The sequence below is a fragment of the Cetorhinus maximus genome, chromosome 28, assembly GCF_964194155.1.
Source record: "Cetorhinus maximus chromosome 28, sCetMax3.hap1.1, whole genome shotgun sequence".
Taxonomy (NCBI): Eukaryota; Metazoa; Chordata; class Chondrichthyes; order Lamniformes; family Cetorhinidae; genus Cetorhinus; species Cetorhinus maximus.
This window is the reverse complement of record NC_135906.1, coordinates 2,473,236-2,482,334: the sequence shown is the minus strand read 5'-3', so window position 1 is coordinate 2,482,334 and position 9,099 is coordinate 2,473,236. Positions and strand designations below refer to the sequence as shown.

Sequence of the window (9,099 nt, the reverse complement as noted above, 5' to 3'; positions counted from 1 at the left end):
TGGATTGCGATTGGTTATCGCCCTTCCATCCCGACCTTGCCTTGGCAGGACCATGGTGTCGCCCCTGCAACACTTGATGTTAGCCAAAAGGCCGAGAAGCGATGAGAAAGAAAGAAAGTTGTGTTTTGAAAGATGTGCATGTTGAAAAGTAAAGAAAGCAGATGTTTGTAAGAAAACTATTTTTAGCATTGAAAATCCCCTGGAAAGGGGTGGTGCACCATTCCCAGAGATACTGCAATACCGGGTCGATGCGTGGAGTGGACGGAGCAAGCCCCTATTCCATCTCCCTGCTCCAAAAATCAATTTAATATATGGTCCCCAGATAAGGGACGTATCAGATATTAAACTGATAAGAACAGATTTTTTTTATTTTTTTTTTTGTAAAAATATACTTTATTCATAAAATATCTTCAATCACATTCAAAACCATTTCAAAAACAACATTACAAGGGTACAATCCAGGTTAAACTTTTACAAAATGTATCACCAGGTGCATCAGTACAAACAATATTACAATCATTTACAGCCTTTCATTTTGATCTGTACAGCCCGAGGGGCTCTAAACAGTTCCCAGTCTCTCGGTGCGCTGTGGTAGAAAGGTCTTAGACAGCGACCCTTCCCCATTGCGCCTTTGCGGCAGCTGCCCCAAGCTTTAGTGCGTCCCTCAGCACGTAGTCCTGGACTTTGGATTGTGCCAGTCCGCAACAATCGGTCGGGGACAACTCTTTGTGCTGGAAGACCAACAAGTTTCGGGAAGACCAAAGCGCCTCTTTCACCGAGTTGATGATCCTCCAGCTGCAGTCGATGTTTGTCTCGGTGTGTGTCCCTGGGAACAGCCCGTAGAGCACAGAGTCCTGTGTCACAGAACTGCTCGGGATGAACCTCGACAGCAACCACTGCATCTCTCTCCAGACTTTCTTTGCAAAGGCACAATCCACAAGGAGGTGGACAACGGTCTCTTCCCCACCACAGCCACCTCGAGGGCAACGTGCAGAGGGGGTGAGCTTCCTGGCGTGTAGGAAGGATCTGACGGGGAGGGCCTTTCTCACCACCAGCCAAGCTACGTCTTGGTGCTTGTTGGAAAGTTCTGGCGATGAGGCATTCTGCCAAATGACTTTGACAGTCTGCTCGGGGAACCATCCCACAGGGTCCACCCTCTCCTTATCCCTCAGGGCCTCTAGGACGTTACGTGCTGACCACTGCCTGATGGACTTGTGGTCAAAGGTGTTTCTCTGCATAAATTTTTCCACCAGGGACAGGTGGTACGGCACGGTCCAACTACTTGGAGCGTTCCGCGGCAGCGTGGCCAGACCCATCCTTCGCAACACCGGGGACAGGTAGAACCTCAGCACATAGTGACACTTGGTGTTTGCGTACTGAGGGTCTACGCACCGCTTGATGCAGCCACACACAAAGGTGGCCATCAGTATGAGGGCGATGTTGGGCATGTTTTATTCCCCCTTATCTAGAGGCTTGTACATCGCGTCCCTGCGGATACGATCGCTTTTTGACCTCCAGATAAAGCGGAAGATGGCTCGAGTGATCGCCATCGCGCAGGAGTCTGGAATGGGCCAGACCTGCGCCACGTACAGCAACAGCGAGAGTGCCTCACACCTGATGACCAGGTTCTTACCCGCAATGGAGAGGGAGCGTCGCTCCCAAATGCCCAGTTTCCTTTTCACCATAGACACTCGCTCCTTCCAGTTTCTAACGCATGCCCTGCTCCCTCCGAACCATATCCCCAGCACCTTCAGGCCGTCAGCCCTGACAGTGAAGGGGACAAAGGATCGGTCAGCTCAGTTCCCAGAGAACATGGCCTCGCTCTTCCCACGATTTACCTTGGCTCCCGAGGCCAGTTCAAACTGGTCGCAGATGTGGATCAGTCTGCGCACCGACAGCGGATCCGAGCAGAAGACGGTGACATCGTCCATGTACAGGGAGGCTTTGGCCTGAGTGCCTCCACTGCCTGGGATTGTCACTCCTCTTATGCCTGAACCCTTCCTGATGGACTCAGTAAAGGGTTCTATGCAACAGACAAACAGGACAGGAGAGAGAGGGCAGCCCTGCCTGACTCCAGATTTAATCGGAAAGCTATCTGATTCCCACCCATTGATTGAGACTGCGCTACTGATGTTAGTGTAGAGCAGTTGGATCCAATTTCGAATTCCCTCCCCAAACCCCATTTTGGAGAGCACTTCCACCATGTAGGTGTGCGGTATTCTGTCAAAGGCCTTCTCCTGATCCAAGCTGATGAGGCAGGTGTCCACACCCGTCATGCACATGATGGGGAGGGCCTTTGTCACTATCAGCCAAGCTACATCCTAATGCTAATTTGAAAGTTTTGGTGATGAGGCATTCTTCCAAATTACTTTGACAGTCAGCTCAGGAAACCACCCGACAGCATTCACTATCTCCTTTTCCCGCAGGACCACATTACAATATGTGCAGCCCACTGCCTGATGGACTTGTGGTCAACAGGTTTTTCTGCATAAACTGTTCCACAAGGGATAGGTGATACAGCAGGTTCCAACTGAATGGAGCGTTCTCTGGTAACATAGCCATATCCATTCTTCCCAACACCGGGAAGAGGTAGAATCTCAGCACGGAGTGACACTTGGGCCTGGATTCTTGGGCCTGAGCATTGGGGCGTCTTAGGTCACTGTGCTAATGACATCATTGCTGCATCACTACCCAGCAGCCAAACTCAATGTACATTGCTCAACATGGGCTGCTGTGTTTAACCGACTTCAGTTTCAGGAAAATGTAACAGGAGCACATTTCACTCTGTGCTATTGGACAGTGGTTTAATAGTTGGAAAAGATCAGTGGTGCTCACCAGGGTTCACACCTGAAGAATTGTCAACCTTTGTGTTGCTGCACAGCACAATCAGATAAAGCATTTCTTACCTTCCGTCACTTCCTGTTCCTTCAGCTGTAGCCTAACCAGTGTATCATAACGGTTTGGCATAACTTCCTTCCCTTTGGACTCCACGCCTCAATTTATAAAGCCGAGGATCCTTATTTGTGTTTACATGAATTCTTGCTGCAACAAACGGAGCTTTGGCGAGATCATACCCAGAGTATTGTGTACCATTGTTTTGGTCTCCTCACCAAATGAAGGATATATTTTCCATAGTAGGGATGCAACAATGGTTCAGTAAAGATTGAATGGAGTGGCCAATATTTTCTGGAGTTTAGAAGAATGAGCCGTGGTCTTGGGTTCGCTAAGGCTGTGCTGAGGAAAGTGGAGGGAAGGAGAGTACAGCACAAAGGATAGGAAGGCTGGCACAGGCAAAAGAAACTGCAGCCAACAGGGTGAAGCGGGGTACAGGTGCTGTCACCCTATTTTCTAACGTGGACAACTGCCTTAGTGTGGTTGTGCCTGCAGTTGCACAGAAATCCAACAGGGGGCAGTGTCTGGCCTAGCTGCACAGGAGAAAAATTGCAAGGCCCTGAGCTGAACTTCAGCGCAAATACCCACATGTAAATGGCACATTGAAGGTGAGAAAAGCAACTCTTAATGAGGAGCAGTTTCAGAAGAAATGTAAAGCATGGTCAGGCAGCTGTAAAAACATTGTTCTGTTGACTGTTACATCTGCTCATCGTAAACAGGGGAGTTGCACCATTCTGCTATACCCTGCAAGACCAGGTTAAAGCATGTAGTGGACATCGGCATGTTTTAAAAGTTTTTGTCGCATCAGAATTGTTTAATTTAATAAGAAACTTACTGATGTGTCCCAATGAAACAATTAAGTGGTTCAGTATAATTTTTTTTCTGCCATTTTAAATCAGCTTACTCAGGGACAACTGGTCACCCAGATTACAAATTCTCATTTTATTACAATAAACCAGTTTCAGATATATCACTGAAACATTATCTGTCACCTACCATTCAAATGCATCAAGGAATACAGAGAAAATAAAGTTACTTTTTATTATTCTGCCTTGTTGCGTTGGTTCAGGGAGATTTTGCATTCATGATTTTCCAAATGAATTGGTGGCCAGAAGCCTAACCTAACCTGCACAATTTCAAGTGTTCTTCCCGTGCAATTTCCCGATTGTACCCAAAGTGAAATTATCTCAGCTCGTTTCTGTGATGTAAACTGCTGCATTGTTGAGTGAGATGGAAACAATGGAAAGAAGCATTGAAGAAATTAAAGACATTAGCAAAACAAAGAACATGTGGATAGGTCAGACATGCAAGGAAGTGAGAAGTGAGACACATTGAAAACAAAGACACCCTGCAGATCAGGTCTGACATTCAAACGGAAAATTGCAGACAACTCATGATTTGATCAGAGAGTAAATGCAAAATACTGCTGATGGATGCTGGATGCAGATAGAAATCTGAAACAAGAACAAAAAATGCTGGAAAAGCTCAGCAGGTCCAGCAGCATCTGTGGAGAGAGAAACACAGCTAACATTTCGAGTCCCTTTGACCCTTTGTTTGGAGAGTACTGTGTTCTGACAAAGAGCCTCATCCCAACAGCTACACAGCTCCCCACACCCCAATAAAAAGCCTGTTTCCAGATTGTGTGTGAAAAGCTTGTGGAGCTGGGCTGCCCACTGCTCATAGATTTAAAGAGATAGTCCATTAAAATAACCAAAAGTAATTTGACTTCCATTAGTAGACCTCTAAACTGCTGTTTTTCTGTGGGAAGAGGGTTGTGTGAGATCTAGTATCACCCCAGAGAACTGAGCAGATATTCCAGCTAACATCATAACTGGATGCAAAATATTCCATGGCACTATTCAAGAAAGAGTGGCCGAATTCTCCCTGGTCTCCTGGCCAATATTTCTCCTTCAACCAACATTACTGAAAACATTATTTGTCATGATGTCATTTCTGTATGTGGGACTTTGCTGTGAGTAAATTAACTGACACATTTCCAGCATCACAACAGATATCAGCACTTCAAAAATATTTAATTGATTGAAGTATTTTGCACCATCCAGTAGCGAGCAGGAATAGAAATGATTGCCTCTTGGTTGAGAAACACAGCAGAAACTGAACCATTAGAATGAAAAACATAAAAGTTCCCACAAGGAAAACCAATCAGATAATGTCACAGAATCACAGAATTGTTAGGGTTCAGAAGGAGACCATTTGGCCCATCATATTTACACCAGCTCTCCGAATGAGCATTATGACTTAGCACCATTCTCCTCCCTTTTCCCCTTACCCTTGCACATTGTTTCTATTCAAATAATCATCTAGTGATAATCCTCTTGAATGCCTCGATTGAACCTGCCTCCACCACACTTCCAGGCAGTGCATTCCATACTCGAACCACTCGCTGTGTGAAAAAGATTTTTCTCACATCACGTTTGCTTCTTTTGTAAATCACTTTAAACCTGTGCTCTCTCGGTCTCGATCCTTTTCAGAGCGGGAACAGATTCTTCCTATCTACTCTATCCAGCCCCCTCATGATTTTGAACACCTCTATCAAATCTCCTCTTAGCCTTCTCTTCTCCAAGGAGAACAGTCCCAACGTTTCCAATCTATCTTCGTAACTGAAGTTTCTTACCCCGGAGACATATTTGTAAACCTCTTCTGCACTCTCTCCAATGTGTTCACATCCGTTCTATAGTGTGGTGCCCAGAGCTGGACACAATACTCCAGCTGAGGGCTAAATAGCATCTTATATGAGCTCAGCATAACCTCTCCACTCTTGTACTCTATGCTCCTCTTAATAAAGCCCAGGATACTGCATGCTTTACTAACTGCTCGCACCACTGTCCTGCCACCTTCAATGACCTATGCACATAAACACCCCGATCCCTCTGCTCCGCCACGTCCTTAAGAATTGTACCCCTTATTTTATATTGTCTCTCCATGTTCTTTGTACCAAAGTGCATCCCCTCACGCTTCTCCGCATTGAGCTTCATCTGCCACCTATCTGCCCACTCTACCAACTTGTCTATGTTCTTTTGAAGTTCTATACTGTCCTCCTCACAGTTTACAATGCTCTGTAATAGATCAGTGCTCTGTACTCTTTTTGTAGTGGCTGCTAAAGGAGAAACATTTGACTCTTTATATCTGAGTAAATTCCAAGTAGAACCTGAAATGCTGCAGTTTTGTCCACTCCCAACCTAGCCTGTACCTGCTGGCACAAATCTTGTATTCAGCTCCTGCTGATCTGAGGTACAGATAAAGGCCTGGAGTGAGAGCAGCCACTGCTGGGAAAATCCTTTGAGCTGGAGCTGGTCAAGCTGCTGTGCACATCCTGTTAAAGAAACATCACCAAAATGCAAAGACCTTTCACAGGAACAAGGATGGTTTGAGGCTTTTCCATACACAGTACACATGAAGGCTACAAAAGGTGTAGTCAGCTAGTCCTTAACATGCAGGTCTAATAATGACACTGGAACCAATTTTTAATGAGTGAGGTAGTTCCAGAATGGAAAGTCTTTAAACTCTACAAGGTTCAGCTGCAGGACCGCAGTGATGCTCGTTATTACTTTATTATTTTGCAATGCCGTTCAAGTGAAAATTTCAAATCAATAGAACTGATCTTTTTGTGCTCAGTCCCAACCATCACCTTCTCCATAAAACACGACCACATCCCACCTCAGCCGCTCTAGAAGAAATACTTCCATATAAATAGTTGCATTTGTGGGTTGACGTGTATTAGATCCCCTGCTTTTTGAGGTATATCTAATAATTTGGATGTAAATGTAGGGGGAATGATCAAGAAGTTTGAAGATTAGTAGAAGCAGAAACACTCATTTAAAAGCGTGTCTGGATATGCACCTTAAAATGCCGGAACCTGCAGGGTTACAGACTAAATGCTGGAAAGTGGGATTAGGCTGGGTGGCTCGTTTTTCAGCCCGAGCAGACACAATGGGCCAAGTGGCCGCTTTGTGCCATAAACTTTCTATGATTCTATTCTGTGTGGAGATGATAATATCCAGCTGCAGATCACTGCTGGCTGGATGACAGGAAACATTGAAAGTGTTTGCTTGGGTTAGACATGCCGTGTCTTTCAATGTACAGTAATCCCTCTGCACTAATTGCTCTCTGGGCTGAAAGCTCTTACTTTACCACTGACAGTGAAAAAGGAGGATGGAAAGGGAAAGTGTTGGGTACCGGTTTATACTCTTGGCTGTCTTTTACTATTAAATCATTCCAAGATATCAGGGCCTATTATAACTCCACCGTTTAATTGCCACCTGTCAATCTAAGACCACGAGTTTTTATACTGACAAAGAGCTTCTCAAAATGCTTTGTTCACTCCCACAATCCTATATTTTGGAGAGGTTCGATCATATTCTTTGCAATGTTTACGTATCGAATAATATAGCAACCTATGAGTATGAAAATGGGCTTATGGAAAAATTTATCTGGAATCTACTGGATTGGCTTTCATCTAGGGTGAAACTAAAAATCAATTCCAACAGCAGTTTAAGAGCTGTTTACTGTAAGGGTGAAACCCTTTTGCATTACTATCAAGTATTGGTACTTGGGATTGAACACATTCACGTCATTAGTTAATGTAAATTGCAAAATATGAAATCATTCATATGTCAAGAGAACCTGAAACTTTTCTAGGAGATCCCCTCCTGCCTCAGTTGGTAATGGTTTGATTGTTTGATCAGTGCTCAGCTAGCCTGAAACCAGTATTAGTGCAGCAGGAAGGATGCTGCAGAGAAACAGAGCAGAAATATACAGCCAACATACCTGTCAGTTTTCAGCACCAGTTTAAAGTTACTGCATTAGAAGTGCTCCAATGAATTAAGAAAGTCACAACAGTATTGTTTTCAGAGATGAATTCAAATAACTCTTGCGTTAATTCAGTGTTGCCTGTTATTTTGGACCCTCCCAATCCCGATATCTTCGTGCTGTAATTGCTCCTGTTAAAATATTACTGCACTGCTGTTAACCCAGCATCTTCCCAGCTGTGTTTCTCTCGCAGCCGGTCATGTGACAGTCCGGACACTACAGCACCTGCATTGTGGTTTGAACCATCATGCAATTTCCTTTAATGATCCTTTTCTTGAAAGTTTTGGAGGGGATGCAAGAAAAATCAAAGTCTGGAATCCAACTCCAGACAATTTCAGCAACATCAAAATTCCAGTTACTCAACCCCCAGACAGACACAAAAGCAAGCTGTGCTTAATTGTCTGTCTTTTTACGCAATTAATGTCTTAATTAATTAATTGCTTAATAACTTCAAGTGCTTTTGAAAACATTAATTGTTAATTGTAGCTGAGTCAGTATGTAATAGCAGGCTCCATAAAAGGTGCAAGTTATGAATTCACATTGCCAGCTCTGAGCTTCCATACAAAAGGTGCACATGCTGGGAACTGAAACTTGTGAGTCAGTTGACATCAAGGTATCTCTGTCTATTACACCCTATAGGACCTATAGGTACGTGTATCAACAATTCTCCCCCATAGACACTATTTGGTCATTTAAGCTTCGTGCCGACAGTGTGAATCTGCAAGTTGATTTGCTGCCTGCATCTTCTAAAATGCTCATCTCTGTCCCGGAAAGAAAACCTCCCCGCCAAATTAAAATCGGTGTGAAAGTGCAAAGCTTCAGTCAACATTCTGGTAGTTCTCATTTCACCTCTGGACACGATGAGCAAAATCCAGATCTCTCATGTGATAATTGTACAAAAAAAGTCTGCGAAGTAAAACTTGGAGCTGCCACCTTCAGGCAAGTCCCTTCCTCCTAAAGGATGTAATAAAGTCTGTAAATTGTTGAATTAACAATAAAAACAGTTAAGGTTTAATCTGATTCCACTCTTCCCAGACATTACTTTCAGCAGGTTCACCCACTCAACCAGCTCATTCCCCTTTGCATTTGAAGCTCTCCATCTGCAAGAGGTGCTGTGATTGGAAGAAGGAGCGGAGCTTGTAAAAGCAGATTCACAGAATCTGCCTGGAATTTGTTCCAGGGTCATTATTAGACGTAATCACATAAATTGAAAAAAAGAGTGTTCTTCAAATGCAAGGATTCTGAGTCATTGATAATAATCAAAATGTTTATCAGTATCAGTCACTAATGGCCAGCGACTTCAGACTGGAGAACAAGGGAAATTGCACGCGTGCTATACTTTTGAGTATTACCATCATCCTCTAATGATATTGGTTT

The 9,099-nt window shown here is 44.1% G+C and overlaps 1 non-coding gene across 1 annotated transcript; it reads right to left on the bottom strand.

Moving 5' to 3' along the window:
* Window positions 1-207: 207 nt before the first annotated feature.
* On the bottom strand, window positions 208-390 carry LOC144669064 (U2 spliceosomal RNA). The gene has a single exon (XR_013573594.1). It is a non-coding gene; the product is annotated as a U2 spliceosomal RNA (small nuclear RNA).
* Between the last annotated feature and the right edge of the window lie 8,709 nt (window positions 391-9,099).